Consider the following 18,990-nt stretch of genomic DNA (forward strand, 5'->3'; position numbering starts at 1 on the left):
GGCATTCCCGGGGGCCTTGAAGGAGGCAGTGGTCTGTCCTCTCCTGAAGAAACCATCTTTTGACCCTACAGTCCTAGCGAATTACTGCCCAGTTTTGAACTTGCCATTCCTGAGCAAGGTAGTGGGGAGGGTGGTGGCAATGCAGCTTCAGGCTTTCTTGGAGGACGCTGATGTCCTGAATCCTTTCCAGTCCAGCTTCCACCCTGCCCATGGGACAGAGATGGTCTTGGTCGTCTTGGTGGATCTCTGGAGGCATCTGGACTGAGGTGGTTCAGCACTGCTGATCCTTCTTGATCTGTCAGCAGCGTTCAATATGGTTGACCATGAAGTGTTGGCCCACTGCGTTGCCAATGTAGGAATACAAGGGCTAGCCTTACAATGGTTGGTCTCCTTTCTCCAAGGTTAGGGACAGAGGGTGGTTCTTGCGGGTGAACTGTCCCAGCAGCAACATCTACATGCACCCCCTTGCCCAGATTATCCGGAAGTATGGGCTGGGGTGTCATCAATATGCAGATGACACCCAGCTCTATCTGCTGATGAATGGCCACCCAGATTTGGCCCCGGAGGTACTGGGTAGGGCATTGCAAGCTGGGGCTGGTTGGTTGCAACAGAGCTGGCTGAAATTGAATCCATCAAAGATGGAAGTCCTGTACCTAGGTTATAGGGGGCTGGGATCAGAGATCAGGCTCCCATCCTTTGATGGGGCTCCACTGATGCCCACATTGAGGGTGAAGAGTTTGGGGGTATTCCTGGATGCCTCTCTGACTATGGAGGCCCAGGTTACCACCACTGCCAGATTGGCCTTTTTCCATCTGAGGTGGGTCAGACAGTTGGTTCCATAACTTGCCCCCCACAACCTGGCCATAGTGACCCATGCGATTATTGTAACTCTCTCTGCATGGGGCTGCCTTTGACCCTCCTCCAGAAACTCCAGCTGGTGCATGGATGATGACATTGTTGCCTATACAGGCACGGATCCATCCTGTGCTATGTGAACTGCACTGGCTACCTATTGAATACCGGATCCAGTTCAAGGTGTTGGTACTTACCTTTAAAGCCCTATATGACCAGGGGCCAGCATACCATCTCTCTCTGTATGAGTCCCATAGGTCTTTACAATCAGCGACCTGATGATTTTTTATAATACTCAGCCCCAGAGATGTCCATCTGGCCTCGACGAGGGCCAGGGCCTTTTCAGCCCTGGCCCCTGCCTGGTGGAATGAGATCCCAATGGAGATCTGGGCCCTGCAAGATCTGCTCCAATTCCACAGGGCCTGTAAAACAGAACTCTTTCAGCTGAGGCACCAGACGTCACTTGTTACAGGCCTCCCCCCTTCATTCCATCCCAGTGCTATAAGATCTACTGGACCTGGACAATAGGCCATATCTGTGAGATAGAACCTGCCATTTTAGTCTCTATTGTCACTCTGTTGTTTTAGATTTTATATATTTTAAATTGGTCTTTTATTGTTTTTATTGTTGATTGTTTTTATGATGTAACCCGCCCTGAGCCTGTCCTGCGGGAAGGGCAGGCTAAGAATCAAATAAAATTTAAAAAATTAAAAAGGCAACCAGCCCACATAACCTTATTTTATTTCAATATTACTTTTGCCATATGTCTTTGTAACAGGCATTCCTCTAGTAACAGACCATAGGAGTTTGTCTAGTAAGAATTGCCCATGTTACTAAAAGTTGTCCATATACCAATGCTTCAAGAGAAAAGCCTATCTTAAATTACTTGCTTACATGCTTCCTCAAAATGATTTCATGCCCTTAGGGATTCAGAGGACACAGAACTCAGGCTGGCAGAAAAATAAGGGCTCCAGACCTGAAAGCCATTGTTCCCAGTGGCATGTGTGGATTTAAGAGGCATTCACAGCAGCTAGGGTTGCCAAGTCCAATTCTGGGGACTTTGGGGGTGGAGCCAGGAGACATTGGGGCGGAGCCAGGAACAAGGGTGTGACAAGCATAATTGAACTCCAAGGGAGTTCTGGCCATCACATTTAAAGGGACAGCACACCTTTTTAAATGTCTTCCTTCCATAGGAAATAATGAAGGATAGGGGCACCTTCTTTTGGGGCTCATAGAATTGGATCCCCTGGTCCAATCGTTTTGAAACTTGGGGGGTACTTTGGGGAGAGGCACTAGATACTATACTGAAAATCCAGTCCCTCTCCCTCAAAAAACAGCTCCCCCAGAGCCCCCGAAACCTCCAGATCAATTCCCCATTATACCCTATGAGAATCGATCTCCACATAGGGAATAATTAAGTGCTCAGCAGACGTTTCCCTCCCCCTCCCCCCCCCCCGCTGTCATTTCTGGCAACTCTGAAGCGAGGGAGTGGCCTCTCTACTCATGAATTGCTGCCAACTTCTTCCAAGTAACACAGACACACCATCCCAAGAGGAAGCCTTTCTATCGGAGACTGAAGCCTCCGGAGATGGAAAGGCACATGGTCCTCTGGGGGAGGGGCTTTCCACCGCCAGCCAGCTGACTGGGGGCAGGAAGGAGCCTGGAAAAGTGGAAGAATTCCCGCTGGGACCTGGGGATTGGCAAGCCTAACAGCAGCAGCTAAGAAAAACAGTCCTGGGCACCAATCTGAGATGCTATGTCAGCTTGGACTGAAAGCTTTATTCTCATATAAATGAGCAAAAGCATGTAAAAGCAATAACAGTGGGTTTTGAAGGAATGGAAAGCCTTTTCAAAATGGACTCCAAAAATTCAAATCCCAACTCTGCCAGAAGCCCCAAATCTGATGCAGCAGATGCAGCAAGCAAGGTACAAATCACTTTTCAGATCTGACCCCGAAACAATGGCAGTCACCTGTGCAGTTTGATTATGCACTGAAATGCAGCTGATGGTTAAAAAAAATCAATATAAATATTTTTGCCAGCAAAGAGACAATATAGCTTCAAATCCAGTTCCTCATCTCAAAGCAGAAACTGAAGTGCCCGTTTTATAGTACAATTGCAACAGCAAAAATAGGTCAGATTCACACATACCATGAGAGGATGTGTGTCTTATGATTTACTCTATAAGGCCTTCACACAATTAGCAGACATAGGAAGTCTTGACCATCAGGCATGTGTACCCTTTACCCTGAACACACAATGGAAATGGCTTTTGAAGAACTGTGTGTGCACACAAAAGCTCATACCTTGAATAAACTTTTGTTGGTCTTAAAGGTGCCACTGGACTCAAAATCTGTTCTACTACTTCAGACCAACACAGCTGCCCACCTGCTAGGGTTGCCAAGTCCAATTCAAGAAATATCTGGGGACTTTGGGGGTGGAACCAGGAGACATTGGGGCAGAGCCAGGAACAAGGGTGTGACAAGCATAATTGAACTTCAAGAGAGTTCTGGCCATCACATTTAAAGGGACAGCACACCTTTTTAAATGTCTTCCTTCCATAGGAAATAATGAAGGATAGGGGCACCTTCTTTTGGGCTCATAGAATTGGACCTCCTGGTCCAATCGTTTTGAAACTTGGGGAGTACTTTAGGGAGAGGCACTAGATACTATACTGAAAATTTGGTGCTTCTACCTCAAAACACAGCTCCCCCAGAGCCCCCGAAACCTCCAGATCAATTCCATGTGCAAAGGCACATGGTCCTCTGGGGGCGGGGCTCCCCCCCTTCCCCCGTGGGCAGCTGACTGGGGGCAGGAAGGAGTCTGGGAAAGCAGAAGAACCCCACTGGGACCTGGGGATTGGCAAGCCTACCACCTGCACCTAGGAATCTTATTGTTAAATTCAAAAGTTATATTTTGCAATCTGTTTGCTGATTCACTTAATATTTCCAGCATAACTGCCTTGAGTCCCAGTGAGAAAGCCAGACTATAAATGAAAAGAAATAAAATTTACCTTGTACTATTATATAGAGTGGTGATTTTATAGTTAGTTTCGTATATGGAATCCCTCTCCTTTCTAAAAGTTTGCAAAAACTTACAAATTTAATGGCTAGCTACTTCCTAATTCTGCTGTGATATTAATCAGCAATAAAGGTTACATCCACTACTGAGCTGGCTTAATTTCATTACCAGATAACTGACTGAGTCCAACTCAATTTTTCTAATCTGCCCCTTCTAGTCCTCTTCCTTGCAGCTTCAGATATAGAAGGTAGTATTTTTATGAGCAAGCTACAGGTGTCCAGCTTGCTGATCCAATGGGATCCTAATATGACCTGGCAGCCTGCAGCCTGTTGTCATCTCCAACAGATTCTCAAGGGCATCTTTGTCAAGTGTGGAATACAGCAGGATTTTGCAGCTGTGACACTAAAGGCAGAACACAGGCATTCATTGTGCAGGATGGAACAAGGAAGACTGCTCCTCAAGATATAAGATGATAAAACACTCATGGGGGAAGAGTATTTATGACAATCACCTCCTAAACTAGGGATCGGGAAATCCTCAGGGCACCATTACAGATGGGCAGTACAAAGAGATTTTCAACGATGTAAAGGAAGAACACAAGTTTCACAGTAAGGATTATGAGGCTTGGTTTTGGATAATTCAAGAATATTATTTATATAATTAATTATATTTCAAGAGTGTTTGTTTTTGTTGTTACAAGGCTTAAAGAGAGTGCCCCTGAGAAAGAATTACCTATGATTTGGAACATAGGCAGTGAACATACACACGTCCAGTCCTCCAAAAATGAAAGTTCTCACAACAGACCATTTTCTGCATGTACTTGACATTATAGAGAGCCTAATTTGAGTTCCTTTTTTACATGTATGTGGAGGTCACATTCACATTCATGGCAGCTGTTCCCACTCCCTTTGCACCTTGATGTACACACTGTGGTTAGAATAAACACATACTGGCTTACACAAAAGATCCAACTATGGAATCTGAACACTAGGAATATGTGGTATAAGCGCATATATAAACATCATGACCAATGGGTGGATGGTGAGTGGGTAAAAAAGATGGTGCTTGCCAGTGCCAGATTAAACCCTGTGGAGGCCCCTAGGCAATCAAAATCTCAGGGGCCCCTTCCAAATTATCTCTGAGTCACAGTGCCCACCCCACCACCTGCCGCCTCCACTGCAGGCACCTTCTCAAAAGCCCCTTCAACAAAACTGTGGGGGAGAGGCAGAGAGAAGCAAACTTGGCAACAATGCCAGCAGCAGCCACACCAGGCAAGTCGGGCAAAGAGCTGCTCAGTTGCTGACTCTGCGTGCAGGCTGGGAGGGCTGCAAGCAGAGGGAAAACTGATGGGGAAAGCTGGCCTGGGGCCCCTAAAGGTGTGGGGCCCACAGGCCAATGTCTATTTGACCTAATTGTTAATCTGGCTCTGGTGCTTGCCAGTGCCTTCATACTCTTCTCAGTATATACCAAATGAACACAGGATTCCTGATGCAAGTTATTTCTTTAGCAGCCAAAAGCCATGTTCAAATATTAACTTGTTTATGGGTGAGTGAACATCTGATGCACAGATCATCTGCCCATGTGTTCAATCACAGAGTACACATTAATTGAAGCCATGTTGGATCAGGCCAATGGCCAATCCAGTCTAACACAGGGGCCAAAAATCCAGGTGCCATCAAGAGGTCCACCAGTGTGGCCAGGACACTAAAAGCCCTCCCACAGCTGTCCCCCTTCCCCAGCACCAAGAATACAGAGCATCACTGCCCCAGACAGAGAGTTCCATCTATACCCTGTGGCTAATAGTCACTGATGGATCTCTGCTCCATATGTTTATCCAATCCCCTCTTGAAGCCATCTATGCATGCAGCTGCCGCCACCACCACCATTCCGCTGGAATATCCCCCTCCCAGGAAAGCGGGGAGACCTGGTCAGAGTATCCTACAGGATCCTTCAGTTATTTCTCCCAAAAGCAGCATGCCAAATTCCTAGTAAATTAATTAGCTGTGCACTTGCTTTGAAAAAGCTAGGACCCTTCCCTTCCAAGGATAAGACTCCAGACGAATAGCTGCCTCGAATGGTTACTGTCATCCAAACAAAAACAAAAGCCTTTTACATATTAGGTCTGATTCAGCTATTTGGTAAAACAACATGTAAAATGAGGTTCTCTGTATCCAAACGAAGCAAACTCTGTAGACTCTTTTGCCCAGAATTACAAAACTTGATGTTTTATTTTTGCCCCTATTCAAACAGGGAGGTCTTAATCTCTCAGTGCTTAAAACAGGCAAGAGGAGCTTCTTAATGACCAGTATAAGTATGTTCCTGAGAACACAGAGCAAATGATCAACTGCAAACAGCTTTCTATATTGTCCAGTTCTGCCCAAGGCTCTCACAAAAGCAGCCTCTCTTCAGTGTCTTGTACCACTAGGCACTGACCTTCAAAATAAACTCTTGCTAAACCAATTAGCAAAAAGAGACTTGGCTCAGATCACTCAGCAGTCAGGAAGAGGGGGCACGGAGGTCATCTGATCGTATGTTAGCTGAACCAAAAATAGGATCTTGGCTGCCCCAGTCTCAGATTCCATGGGCGTAGCATGGAGAAGATCAAAGTACTGCTCTCTGTGATGGAAACACCACACAGCCTACAAAGCCAGCTGCACTGAAAAAATTCCAACTGTATGTTACTACTGCCAGAACATATACACTCTGTACAAAGTGACTCCCGAATGGCTCTCTTATTCACAATGCCAAGCCAGTCCAATATTCTGGATTCCTTTCACACAGTTTTGCAGCCAAACACATCATCTTAAAAGCTGCTGAGTCACAAGCTCACTATGATGATGTCATTTGGATAATTACACAGCTGCTCATACTGGCAAGCTTTGCTGGAAACCCACATGGCTCACATACAGAATGGCTTCAGCATTTGGCTTACTCATCCAAAAGAGCTTGCTTCATAGTTACAACAGCTTCAAGGAGATATCCCAAATTGAAGACTACTGGCGAGTCATCTTTCCAAAGAGGGTGGGGATGAAACCCAGATTGGTGTCAGCAAAATATGGCAAGAATTTCAGCACTTCATTCCATTTTCAGCTTTTAACAAATGAAAAAGAAAACTTGAAGGGACACAAAAAGAGAGTTCAAATACTGAATAGACAAACACTGCCAATGGCTTGTTGCAACAGGCAAACCTCTAGCGAATTCAAGCAGGTGTTATATGCAACACTTTCCTGCCAGCCATTTGCACAAGTGTGTCTTCTGGCAAGCCATGATAAGTGCCTCCAACACATCCAGGGTTTTAAAAAAATCCAAGGCACCAACACAGTGTGAGAAATGAGCTGGAAAAATTCCACCTGTGCTAATAAATTTCCCCAGAATAACAGGATTATATACCAAACGGAGGGTGGGGGGCATTTAAAAAGAGTTTAAGAGATTCTGGAAGCCTCCTCTATGATGCTTAGTTTCTAGGTATTAGTATGTACCAATCAGGGCTTTTTGTTTGTTTGTTTTAAACAATTTTTATTAATTAGCTATATGTTGTTATAGAAATCTATAAGAAATTTTAAAATAATACAAGATAAAAACAATACATCACTTTTCCCCCCCTCTCCCTTTTTCTTGACCCCCACCGGTGTTTTAAAATTAAAGGGGGGGGGAAACAAGGTAACTTAACAAATCAAGAATCCCCATTCAAGAAGCTTGTATCAATACGGAAGAAATAAAAATATAAAAGAAAAGTTATCTCTATAAATTTATCTTAATTTTTCAATAAGAAGATTTAAACAATTGGATTACAAATTTTTATGGAATAAACAATTGGGAAAAGAATTTTTTTCCTTGGCTAAGGAGAAAAAAAGGGGTGCGATTTTTTTATATTAAACAAGAATTAGATCCAAAAATGATTTTTAAGGACAGTGAAGGCAGATATCTAGCTATGGAAGTGACGATGAATGAGAAAAACATGTTGTTATGCCCCAATTGGGGCAAAAGACTCTTTTTTCAAAGATATCATGCAAAAATTAGACCAAGTGACTTATGATCAAATAATGATAATGGGAGACTTCAACGGAACAATTATAAATGACTTGGACAGATCAGGAAAAAGAACTGTCTATAACAGGGGTCCTCAAACTTTTTAAATAGGGGGCCAGTTCACTGTCCCTCAGACTGTTGGAGGGCCGGACTGCCGTTACTGTACAAGGCCGCGGGCCGTCAGTTCTCCGTCTTCTGCATCTCTCTCCCTTCCCCACACCACACACCCCGGCCTGGGAACTCACCTCACCTCGGTATCACCTCACACTCTGTCTCCGCCGCCTCAGCCCAGTGCCGGAAGTGTGCGTTGCTAACGCGAGTTTAGGTCAAACGTCACTTCCGGTGTGATTTTGCCATAACCCGGCGGGCCGCATAAGCGTCTTCAGCGGGCCGCATCTGGCCCGCGGGCCGTAGTTTGAGGACCCCTGGTCTATAACTTTGGCTCAATCAGAGAGCCTGCTGGGTAGAACCAAAGTAGAACCAAATGCTGCTAGCTCATCCTCTCCTATTACCCCCTCCACTTAGGAAACTATCCCTGCTTTGAAATGGTAATGTGTGAAAAGCCTTATCTGTGCCTTCTCAAGCCCAGGCCTGGGGGAGAAAGGAAGTCTGAGATTATCAAGGCCAACTAGGGTTGCCAAGTCCAATTTAAGAAATATCTGGGGACTTTGGGGGTGGAGCCAGGAGACATTAGGGGTGGAGCCAAGATCATTGAACTCCAAAGGGAGTTCTGGCCATCACATTTAAAGGGACGGCACACCTTTTCAATGCCTTCCTTCCATAGGAAATAATGAAGGATAGGGGCACCTTCTTTGGGGGCTCATAGAATTGGACCCCTTGGTCCAATCGTTTTGAAACTTGGAAGATATTTTGGGGAGAGGCACTAGATGCTGTACTGAAAATTTGGTGCCTCTACCTCAAAAAACAGCCCCCCCAGAGCCCTAGATACTCGTGGATCAATTATCCATTATTTTCTATGGGAATAAATCTCCATAGGGAATAACAGAGTTCCCAGCAGACATTTCCCTCCCCTCCCCCCGCTTTCTGATGACCCTGAAGTGGGGGGAGGGCCTCCAAACCGGGGGATCCCCTGCCCCCACCTGGGGATTGGCAACCCTAAGGCCAACTGGGCCCTAATCAACATGAGAATGTATTTGTAACATCTATGTGTGAAAGTCCTCCCTAGCAATTCCCCCTCCCATAGGAATCCTTTTGAAGTGTACCTTAAATGCAATGTATCTACTGTATGAACTTTAGTCTTTTCAAGAATTGGTTTAGGCCTCAAGTAACCAGTATCAATAAAATAGAGTCTTTGTATCAATACCAATTCATCATTGAATCTGCAGACTTGACCAGAACTAAGGAGGGGAAATTACCAAAGTCATTTTTTTATTTAGTGAAGCAGGAAAATTTGTAAAATACATGGAGGAAATTTAATCCCAAGGCGCGTGACTATACTTTTGTTTTCAGCAAGGCATAACTCTTTCCCAATCAGGGCTTTTTTTGAGCAGGAATGCACAGGAACACAGTTCTGGCTGGCTTAGTGTTGGGGGCATGGCCTAATATGCAAATGATTCCTCCTGGACTTTTTCTACAAGCCCTGTGTTAAACATTGGTGATGTCAGGGGGTGTAGCCTAATATGCAAAAAAGCCCTGGTACAAATGATATCACTGTCATGTGCTAAGATCCTACAAAACTCTGGCCAGGAAAAACACAACAAGGGAGATTTTCAAGGCCAGCAAGAATCCAACTATGAATTTAGGCAGTGCTTTTCTTTAAAAAAACATAGTTTACATCTGAAAGACAGGCCTAGTAAGGAAAATCTAAATATGGATCTGGGCATTCTGTTTTTTTCTAAAATGAAGAGCGACTGAAACATTTATTTACACTAATCAGGGCTTTTGGGGGGGCAGGAATGCAGTTGCAACAGGCTAAGCATCAGTGGGTGTGGCCTAATATGCAAATGAGTCCTGCTGGGCTTTTTCTATCAAAAAAGCCCTTATACTAATTCACATTTTTAAAGGAAATGAATTATACTGAACATGCACAGAATGTTTGCCAGACCATATTGAGAATACTCACTGAGGTCCTCAGGTAATATGAATATATTCCATTTTGCAATCAAAGTCCTGTTGGAATCCTGAAAGCAAGGAACAAGTCAAATTTGTAGGTCTCAGGAACAGGAATCTGAATGGGGACACTGCTGTGCACCCACAATAGCATTTCCTTACTGTGGTTACCTGACAGCACGTCTTGCAGTAGTTTTATAGATGTCAAGCTAGCTTCTACATACTTTTGAAACTTTTGAAATGTTCCCATTGAGAAATCTAACTCTATTCACTTCAACAAGTATCCTGCAAGACTGCTACTCTAGAAGCAGCCATAGGTTGTAGAGCAGTGCCTCCCAACATTTTTGGCACCAGGGACCGGTTTTGTGGAAGACAATTATTCCATGGACCAGAGTATGTGTATGGGGGGGGGGGAGTGCTGGGGCTTTTTCCATCACAGGCTGCCCCCCCCATCCACACCCCATCCCTGCCCCCCATGAAAGTCTTTAAATGAGGGGTAGACAAAGTTCACTGCCCTTCCACCCACCCACGATCCAGGGGGATGAAAGAGGTGGTGCTTCAGAGAAAGGCCATGCTGGTCCTTTATTAAAGAGGTGGTCCTTCTGAGCGAGTGCCTCTGCCTCGCTCTGTGGCTTAGTTGCTAACAGGCCACAGACTGGAACCAAGGGGCCCCTGCTGTAGAGAACTGAGTGCCTCATCCTCTTATTTAGCACTGCCAGGTGACTGGCTTTGCAGCCTTCTTTTCACGGCTGGGGACGGGTCAGGCAAAGTCCAGGGGCAGTCCGAGGTCTGCAGCCAGTAAGCAGGAGGGTCCGAGGCACCGAATCCAAATCACTGTACAAGTATCGCAGGTCCGAGGTCCAGAAGCCGAGGTCAGGGAGTCCAGAAGTCACAAGCCAAAGTCAGGGAGTCCAGAAACCAAAGTCAAGCCGGAGTGGATGCTAGAACGTCAGGGAGATGACTAGTTGCTTCCACAAAGCCTCCTTCCAAAGCCTACAGCTATATAGCCCTCTGCCGGCTGTTGCCCATTTGGGCTAATTGCTGGCTCAGAGAGGCAGCCAGGATCCTGTTACAACTCAAGCATCCGTGCTCTTAGAAGAGCCAGAATCCTCTCAAAACTCAGGGCTCAGGGAGCATCTTGCTTGTGAGCGTGCCGCCCTCCTCCGATCCCTGAGGTCCTGACGGAGGCGGTCACGCACACGCGCCACCCGCAAGGGTGAGGCAGGAGGGCTGGGATCTTCTCCAGCAGGAGGCAGGGACACTGGTGCAGGTGGCAGGGGCACAGTTTCTTCTGCAGGCTCAACTTCCTCTGCAGGGTCCCCAGCACCCATGACACTTCTACGTCTTGGGACGAGGACTCTTTAAACAGTGGGACCCACGATCTAACTACTGGTGTGTGGGGGGGGAGAGAATCATAAAGAAGAAGAGGCAATAATTGTTATAGAAGAATCTAGCTTCATCTACTCTGTTTACTGTCTTCACCACACATTGCTCAATTCCCATAAAATCATCTATTTTTATTTGTGCGTACAGAGAACACACCAAGAGGGACTCCACCCATCCTTCACTTCCTTTTATTTTGTATGTCTAATGGCCAGTGCAGCATTTGGGTTTTGCTGTTTTGCAATTCAAGAAAAATTCAGTTCCAGCTAATTTTAGGGCAGTACAAGTCATCTGCTGCACACTTCCTTGGAGGTGTTCAAGGAGAGATTGGATGATTATTTGTCACAGATGCTTTAGATCATCCTGCATAGAATAGGGAGTTGGACTGGGTGGTCTTTAGGCTCCTTCCAAATTTTTGATTCTATGAATCTAGATCTCAGGTCCCCAGAGCCTCAAAGATTAATCCTAGTATACAGAACCACACTTCGAGGGGAAGCCTTTCGAATCCCAGAAACTGCTTCTTTGCTGACCTACAAGCTTGGTGCCAAAGGCACAGAGGAGCACATGCTTTCAGCCTCAAGCCACTGTCTAACCCAAAGCAAATCACCTGAGCTCCCAATCTAGTACAAGGTCCACATGGGAGCTTGTGGGAGTAGGCCATGTAGGTGGCTGCCTAGGGTGTCACATGGCCTACCATGCGCTGCAAGGTGCCCCCTCCCCATATGCCAGCTGGCACAGCTATCTCTTTCCCCCGCCCAAGACTCGGGTGGAGGAAAGAGGTGGTTCGGCCTCACTTCCGGGCTGCCTCCTCTGCAGGAAAGACAGCCTGAGAGCAAAGAGGAGGCCCCGCACTGGCTCTTTCCCCCACCCGAGACTTTGGCAGAGGAAAGAGTTTGTTTGGCAATTTGCATGGAGGATTCCTCTCGAGGAGCTATCAATGGAAATGAGGTGATCTGGCCTTATTCAGCCTTCCTGCACTGCAGGAAGGTTGGGGGGGAGCATTTGCATAGAGGGCTGCTCCAGAGAAGCCCTCCCTGCAAATGGGGCTTCTGGATTTTGCTGGGGTCTCCTGAGGCTCAGGAGGCCTCAGCAAAGGAGGGGGGCGGAGGATCGTTGCTCAGCATAGGGGACCAGGAACCCCTAGCCCCAGGCCTGCCCAGAAGTCAAGGGAATGACTGGGGCAGCATGGACTAAAAGCATATCCCATGTGTGCTTCCAAGCCTAAGCCACCCAAAAACCCCAATAACCAAAGGATTGGAAATGATCTGAGATCCACTGAAAGCCAGTCACACATACCTTCAGGTCCACAACGGTGCTTAAACTTCATCCATCACTAGCTTCATAGAATCTGTGCAAAGTTCAGAAGTCTCACAAAAAGTTTGTCCCAGGCCCCTGAATTCCCTAAGGACAGCCCTATCAGCACACAATTGCTAAAATTCATGAGTGGTGTGTGGGAGTAGGTGAGGTAGGTGGCCACCTAGGGTGCCAGCTTGCCTATGGGACGCTGCCCCACCACTCTCAGCTTCCCGGGTCATAGACCCGGGAAGCTGAGAAGAGCAGGTCAGTGCATTAGGATGTGCTCTTCTTCAAGCCTAGTTTCCCTTAGTTTGGGCTTGGAGAATGAGGAGAAGGAGCCTCACCCGGCTGCTCCTGCCTTGAAGGCAAAAGCAGCCGGGCAGTGGTTGGCATGGCTTCTCTGACCCCTGCTTCCCTCATGAGGGAAGCTGAGATCGGAGGAGAATGCTGCCCCCCCCCCCGGTGGCTGCTCTCGTCTTGAAAGCAAAAGCAGCCAACCAGGGGTCGACATCCCAGTGCGGCTTCTCTGAGGCTGGCTTCCCATGTGAGGGAAGCTATGCTTGGAGGAGATTGCTCCCTGCCTGGCAGCACAATATAAGCAAAGATGCAAAAAACAAAACCTATTGTGTCCAAAAAACAAATGTCAACTTACAAAAATTAATACATTATATTATAGAAAACATCAGACTAAATACCAACATTCATACATTAAAGAACAAAGAACAATCCCTTATAAACAATATCAAAGGATGACTCTGAAAACAACCACCAGTTTGAATTGCGTTCCGCTGCCTATCCTGTATGTACTGGGAGAGATGTTGGTCTGAGGACCTTTTCAGAGTTGGCTTATGAAGAAGCTGTAAAGGCAGCGGAACGCAATTCAAACCGGTGGTTGCGCGAAAGAAAGAATTTCTCCTTTGAAGCTGACGCCATGGAAGGACTCCATTTGAACTTTACACTTGAGTCTTAGCACTCCTTACAGACTGCATGAAGATTGTTTTCGGAGTCATCCTTTGATATTGTTTATATGGGATTGTTCTTTGTTCTTTAATGTCTGAATGTTGGTATTTAGTCTGGATGTTTTCTATAATATAATGTATTATTTTTTGTAAGTTGTCATTTGTTTTTTGGACACAATACGTTTTGTTTTTTTGCATCCCTGCCTGGCAGGGCATCAGCATGGCTCACCTGCAGCTCCAGCTCAGCCCTCTTGGGTCTGCCGATAAGTATGAACAGGGGCTGCGAGCAAGTCATGCCTACGCAGTCCACTCCTGGAGGCACTCCAAGACTCCCAGACTCAACTGCCCCCATAGCTGGGCTCAAAGGAGCTCCTGGATGAAACAAAACTATTAAGGATGATGAAATCCACGGTCAACTGTGAAAAGTTCCATGAGGATCTGTCTAAATTGAATGACTGGGCAACAGTGGGGTAAGTGAAATTTAATGTGGGTAAGTGTGAGGTTACTGTAAGGTAAGGTGTGAAGTAAGGTAAAGTGTGAAATTAGTCAGTGTAAGCCAAAGGTTATTAGCAAGGGATCCTGGAGGTTTTTACCATCTGCTGGGCATGGAGCAGGGGTCACTGGGAAAATGTGTGTGTGTGGGGGGGGTATTTGAGGAGTTCCTGCAGTGTGCAGGTGGTTGGACTAGATGACCTTAGAGGTTCCTTCCAACTCTATGCTTCTATGAAAAATAAAAATACCAATATTAAAATACCCGTGGATAGATTTATAGTGTGGCCTCATTCGGAATACTGTGTATAGTTCTGGTCACCATATCTCAAATAAGATACTGCAGAGCTGAAAACAAGTATAGAAGAAGGCAACCAAGATAATTACGGGGTTAGAGCACCTTTCCTGTGAGAAAAAAAGATTTAAGAGCTTGGGTTTTTGCAGTTTAGAAAACAGATGCCTAAGGGGAAAATTATTAAAAGATGTATAAAATTATTCATGAGGTACAGAGGATAAATTGAGACAACTTTTTCTCCCTCTCCTAAAGTATCAGAATTCAGGAGCACCCAATGAACCTGACAGACCATGGTTTCAGAACAAACCAAAGGAAGCATTTCTTTACTCAATGAGTGATTAAAATATGGAATTTGTTGCCAAAGGATATAGTGACGCCCCAAGCATAAATTGCTTTACAGGGATGTGTGGCACACTTTAAAAGCTCTTATGTGTTGTGTAAACATGCAAAGGATTGTGAAGGGTTAATGACTCACAGAGTCAGAGAGCCTTGGGTGACAGGCTGTTCAAAGGAATTTGAATGGTTAGCATCAGTTGAGCCAGACAAGGGAACTGACTGCTGAAGAGAACTCAGTTTAGCCCTGACTGTGCAGAGCAGGGGTGTCAAACTCATTTGTTATGAAAGCCAGATCTCACATAAATGAGACCTGGCTAGGCCATGTGTGTCATAAAATGTATTGTAGGTAGCAGAGATATAAACATTGCAAAGGACACAGACAAACCCAATTAAATATTTTAAAAAAACATTAAATAAAACATAGTTTAAACATTAGCACTTTTGCAATATTTTGTTTAACAGTCTCTGATAACTGACTCCTCTTGCTCTGAATTATTGCATCAAAATCTGGAGATAGTGTCGGTGCTGTAGCAATCTTGAATATGCTGTTCAGGAGTGTATCTGCAAGTTGCAAGCCTACTTCTGATTTACTGGTATTCATTACAGAAATCTCATGGTTAATGCTTTGAGCCTGAGACACAGAGGAAAACATGAAATGGCTGGACACTGTGAGCTTTTGTACATAAGTTGCTTCATGTGTTGGTCAGCCAATGGCGAAAATAGAGGCTTTACTCTGTAGCTTGACTGAACAAACCTGGCAAAGTAAGCTGTGATGCAGAAGGAAGCAAGAGAGGGAGAAGGAAGTAGGCAACAGTGAGTCGCTCCCATGCCTGATAGAAACCCTCCGATGGCCTGATCTGGCCCCTGAGTCACATGTTTGACACCCCTGGTGTAGAGTGTAACATTGACTGAGAACTGAAACAGTTTAGCCTTGACTGAGGATAGTTTAGCACTGACTGAGGGCTGGGAAAGTTGGCAAGGAGTGGGTGGATCAGCAAAGGCCAGGAAAAGGGGTAGATCTAGCTAGAGAAGAGATAGATCAAAGATTGGAGTGATCCCTGGAGTGTTCAGAGAAGGAATTTGGGTGCTTGTGTATTCCTGCCTTTTGAAACCTGAACAGTCAGTTAAAACTCAAGAAAGTATACTGCAGTGTTTAGGAAATACGGAAACAAAAACCTCTCATATCAAAGACTCTAAGACTGTGTGAAAAGTTTAAAACTCTCACTTGCTGAAAACATATGAACTGGAGTTTGTGATTATAATAAGTCACAGATTTATATTTGTTTCACTTCAGACATTTCACCTGACGTTTCTTCCACTATGTTGAATAAAATATTTTTTTTATCTTTGAGCTTTAAAAAGCCTTTCATGTACCATTTTCAGAAGTTTAAGCTAAAGAGGGTGATCTTGTCACTTCCCTGAAGTTCCTGGGATGAGCCAACATCATAATACAATGACAGGGTGGGACAACCATAAACCTTCATAAATGAATAAAATAAAGGGGCTGCTCAGCCAGAAAGGAAGAAAAACAGAGGGGAAAACCTGCATTTGAGTGAGGAAATGGGGCTAGGTTGTCACAGGAGGATTCAACAAATTCACAGGATACTTCTATCAGTGGAACTAGCCATGGTGACTAAATGGAACCACCACATTTAGTGCAATGAAACCACTGAATGTCACTGCTAGGAAGCAACATCAGGAAAAGGCACATGTCCTGTTGCTGGCCCAACATAGCAACTGATTGACCACTGTGTGAAACATGATGCTTGACTAGACAGATGGCTAGTCTTATCCAGCAGGGCTCTTCTTGTGTTCTTACAGGGGAGGAACTGGGTGGTGGGATTTCCCCTCCCCCACAAGTCTTTCCAAGTCCCCACTTACAAAGCATTATGATTCAAGGTTTCAAATGTTATAAAGCTGAACTTCATATACAAATATGCTGCTAGTCCTATTTCAACTACAGAAGACTGTTCCCCCCCCCACTCCAAACAAGTGTGATTCTTCTATTCTGAGCCCCTATTTTTTTCCTAACTCTCAGAAGGCAAAACCTAAAATGCATGGGCTAAATATGCAACCATTTGCAAACTCTTCTCTCTGTATAACTATTGCATACATTTACAATTTTGCTTGTAGAAATCTAAGGCATTTGTGAGGTGGGGGCGTTAAAATTTCATGGACATCCTGAATAGTAAATTTTCATATGCCAAGATATACATTATGTATTTTATGTTGTTAAAGCTGATAAATAAGTTTAGGCTTTATTTTAAAAAGTATGCATTGAATATGTTTCATTTCCCCTCTTCTAAAATTTCTAATTTTTTTCACACAAAACCCCAAGTTTCTTCCATGTCTTCAAAGTTTCCGTAAATTTTACATCTCTTCATTTAGTAAAACCTGTATATACAATAATGTTTGAGGGCCATGCATTGACTGTATGAGCTATACAGTCATCATAACAAAGCCATTATTCTGTAGTTTACACAGTATGCTATAGAAATGCTGTCCAAGAGAAAGGATTTTTTTTTCTCTGACACTAAAAGAAAAAGAAATACTCAAATCTGGTCCTCAGCTTGGTGGATTTGAAATGACTGTAGCTGGATGGGTGCTGCTAGCATTATATGCAATCTCCTCAGAGTTTCTAAGCAGAATCTGCATTCAGCGCCAGCAGTAGTATGAAAGCAGCCGTGAGAGGGCAACATATATGCTGCCATGAATAATCATGAAGTTCATCATGGAACATGAGACACTATGCAAAGCACCAACCAGACTTCATTTGCCACAAAGTTCTCAAATTATCATCAGCCATTACCAAAAGCACCTTCAACAATTAAAACGTTTAGCCTGTAAGGCAACTGTTTCTACCCTAGTCTACAAAGAGGGGAAAAGATTAAGTTATATAATATGCCTATCAGCAAATCGTAATGAGAGTCAGCACCAGAACACTGAGTTAAAGCTTTAGGTTACCCATGGCTTAGCCATTAGCTCACACACTCTGGCACTGCAGAACAACATTCATAGGAGCCTGAGTTTTCTTTCAAAGACTACCAGTGAGAAGCCTCATAGGAAAGAATGGTATTTGCTTCAATAATATGGCACTTTGGGGATATGGTGCCTTCTGAAACTACTACAGGTCTTCACTGCCTGTTTATAGAAAGATGGTGTGGAGCTAATAACTCAGAAACCCTGATACAGACACTACAGAATGGCCCACATGTTTTGCTAACATACTACAAACCATTTAGCTCACTTCAAGCAACACTGATGCACCTATTTTATACTGTTGGAAATTATGCCGTCCACAGTGATCTACACACAACCCTTAACCATCTCAGCAACAAAAAAAGTTTCTGCAAAAAAAGATGCTCATACAACTTCACTGACTCAGTTCAGAGCTTTGTGCTCCATCTCTCACGTGCCCCACTGACCAACAGAGATCTGTGCACTGCACAAAAGATTCTTATAACTTAGAGACTTCATTGTTTGCATCCTGCTTTTCTTCCCAGTGGGCACCCAAAGGTGCTTACAATACATAACAGAAAATACAATAAACACAAAAAAGAGAAGGGGAGAAAGGAGGCAGATTACAAAACAGGTGTTTCTCTTCTGATTGATCTCCCTGCCAGCTTGATGGTGTGACCCTCAGAGATTCAGGACAGCAGCCATTTGGTGCCTAATCTTCAGTTTTTGCTGCTAAACTCTAAACTTCAAAACCCAGACCTCACAAATCAGGATCTGAGAAAAGATGTTATAATGTTCCTTGAGATACTGGTATAATGGTACAAATTTCTATTTCATTTGATTCAAAATATGCTAAATAGAGCCATTACCTACAAAATCATTTCTCTGATTCCTTCATCATTATTGGTATCTAGCTTCCCAAAATTTTCCCACACATACAGGTAAAAAGCAATACACACAGACATACAACTTTTAGAAGGGACCTCATTCCCCTTTCATTAGGAACGTAACACCATTGCATTTGAGATTTTAGATATTTAGAAGATATCCCACTTTTCTCTGACTTAAGGAGTCTCAAAGCAGCTTATGTTCACTCTCCCATCCTCTTCCCACAACAGGCATCTTGTGAGGCAGGTGGGGCTGAGAGAGCTCTGAGAGAACTGTGACTGGCTTCATGTGGAGGAGGAGTAGGAATCAAACCTGGTTCTTCAGATTAGAGTCCACCAGCATTAAGTACTACACCATACTGGCCCTTTACTTTCCAAAGGCCAAAATCAACAGCGCCCATGATACTGCCTATCCA

At 44.6% G+C, this 18,990-nt stretch overlaps 2 protein-coding genes across 2 annotated transcripts in view; both read right to left on the reverse strand.

Annotated features, from left to right (window-relative positions):
* MAPKAPK2 (MAPK activated protein kinase 2) overlaps positions 1 to 18,990 on the reverse strand; it is a 126,478-nt gene that overhangs the window by 96,154 nt on the left and 11,334 nt on the right. The window lies entirely within an intron of this gene.
* The window catches only part of RASSF5 (Ras association domain family member 5), a 358,578-nt gene continuing 354,864 nt past the window's right edge, over positions 15,277 to 18,990 (reverse strand). Inside the window, exon 7 of the transcript XR_009555056.1 lies at positions 15,277 to 15,290. The gene's annotated coding sequence lies outside the window, so the exon portion shown is untranslated. The remainder of the gene's footprint in view (positions 15,291 to 18,990) is intronic.

The sequence above is a fragment of the Heteronotia binoei genome, chromosome 2 (assembly GCF_032191835.1).
Source record: "Heteronotia binoei isolate CCM8104 ecotype False Entrance Well chromosome 2, APGP_CSIRO_Hbin_v1, whole genome shotgun sequence".
Lineage (NCBI taxonomy): Eukaryota > Metazoa > Chordata > Lepidosauria > Squamata > Gekkonidae > Heteronotia > Heteronotia binoei.